Raw genomic sequence first — 2,242 nt, 5'->3', positions numbered from 1 at the left:
AGCAACTTGGGAAAGCGTGAGAGATGGAGAAGGCAGCCTCTCTGCTGACTTCCTGCCTTTAGTGTAGAAAATGCCTTTGGGGAGTGAATGAGAGAATTAGCTTAAGCTGTGGATTTGGGGCTTTAGTGGGCTTAAAGGCAGACTTTAATCACCCTCCATTCCATGGGGCCCCAGGGTCTGAATGTTAATCGGATTCGCTTGCACTGCCACCCAGTGTAAGGTCTGCTTATTCATGACCCATCATTGTGTAAGGGGCTCACCCCAGCTATGCCAGCTGCCCAGGACCTAGTTCTAGGGGAAGAAGATGTCCTATCACAAAGTAGGCTCCCTGTCGGTACGCTGTAATGTAGAAACTCCTAACAGGTTTGGATTTAAAATCGACCTAGATTTGTTTAGGGCAAAAGGGTATTTAAAGAGGCAGTGTTTTGGAAAGTCTCTCTCAAGCTTAGCTTCACCAGATAGATACAGACAGTGTTTATCCAGACAACATGGTGGCATGTTTCTCCTTCTAGCCCCTTGTAAAAGGAGAACATTCCACAAAAGATGTTCCATTAGCTAGTAGCCCTGAAGAGCGTTAGTATCTCCCTGAGATCCTAGGTTTCTGGGTTGAAACAAATTGCCAAGAGAAAAGATAAACAAACACCCCGAAACACACTGAGGAGCGAACATTGCAGCTCAGGAAGAGTCCACGCTGAGCAGAAAGGGGCCCCTGGGTTTTATAGAGATATATGTTGAAGGGTTAGGGTTTGCTACCCTGTGAGGTCTTGAAAGGTAGCAAAACTTACAGGAGGGGAAGCCTAATTGAAGAAAATTAGGTCTTTTTAGTGGGGGAGAGCAGTGCCCTTGCAGGGGTTATTGGAATTGGCGGCCTTCTCCTCCCTGCTTGTTCCTGGCCACCATGATGTGAACAGTCTCACTCTGCCGTGAGCTCAGCAGCAGCACAAAGCCAGGGCCTCACACCACAATTGATGGAAACCTCAGAAACAGGGAGTGCTAATAAAACCTCTCCTCCCTGTAAATGAGTTATTACAGAGGCAGAAAGCACAGATCCCAATGGAACAAAGACAAACAGAACCCAAACCTGAGCTACTCCTAGTTATGGCTGCTATCCAGGCAGCAAATGCCTGATGCACAGTAACTACCATAGTGGAAAAACTCAACGTAGGCCACTCTGGTCTGGAAGCCCCACCATAACAAACATCTGTCCATCGCTCCCTCTCCATTACAGCACCTAGCACATAGTAGGGTAATAAGAAGAGAAGGTGTCACGTTGAGAGTCGCTTGTATGTGAATTGTTGATTGCCCAACACTCTAACTCCGGAGAAGGTTAACAATCCGATTAGAAACAAATGCGGAAGTTGGGCTGGTTGTTGTGACCCACAACTTTAATACCCGCACTCAGGAGGCAGAGGCAGGTGGATCTCTGTGAATTGGAGGCCAGCCTCTTCTACTCAGTGAGTTCCAGGCCAGCCAGGGTTATAGAGTGAGACTCTGTCTCAGAAAAACCAAGTAAACACAAAAGCAAAACAAACGAACAACCTAGGAGTTCTCACCACATCCGGGAAACCGGGAATGTGCATATGTATACACACCTTGATATAAGAACAGGTTTTCGGGACTCCAGGGCAACAAACCAGAAGATCAGGGGAACCCAGGTGAGAAAGCTTTGAGTTAAAACGCAGTTTGACTTTCCCTAGACTTTGATCAACTTTGAAAAAACGGCTTGGAGAGAATAAGCTTCAAGGCTGCTCTGAGCTCCTTGTGGCACCCGCATTCCGAGGGGACTTGGGGCGGGGTCAGAGGCCCCTGTGTGTGTGGGGGGGGACTTCCACCTGTTCGCAGAAGTCCGGGACTGACCCTGCCTGGAACCGGTGCTAGCAGAAACCGCGGGTCGCCAAGGACCAAGGACCGGACCTGAGTTGGGAGCAGCGGCCACCAGAGGAGACCGCGCGGCGGGCGCAGCGCCCCCTGGAGGCCGGGCGTGGTGGCACGGGGTGGCGGAGCCCCGAGGCCGCTTCGCAGGGCGGTCCCGGCCTGCTGGGGACTTGGGCTATTTTGTGACTGCACCATCCACCCAAGCCTCATTACCACCTCTTAATGAGACCCCTTTACTCCGTGACGTGCAACCGCTCCATCTCATTAAGGAAATCGCTCTTCAATGCTGATTATTTTATTTGCAGCCATAATTATATTTCTTTCGGCTAAATCACGGTTTAATCGAGCCCACATGGAGGGCAGCAGC

Source organism: Microtus ochrogaster, chromosome 19 (assembly GCF_000317375.1).
Source record: "Microtus ochrogaster isolate Prairie Vole_2 chromosome 19, MicOch1.0, whole genome shotgun sequence".
Lineage (NCBI taxonomy): Eukaryota > Metazoa > Chordata > Mammalia > Rodentia > Cricetidae > Microtus > Microtus ochrogaster.
The sequence above is the reverse complement of the archived record's forward strand: the minus strand, read 5'-3'. Positions refer to the sequence as shown.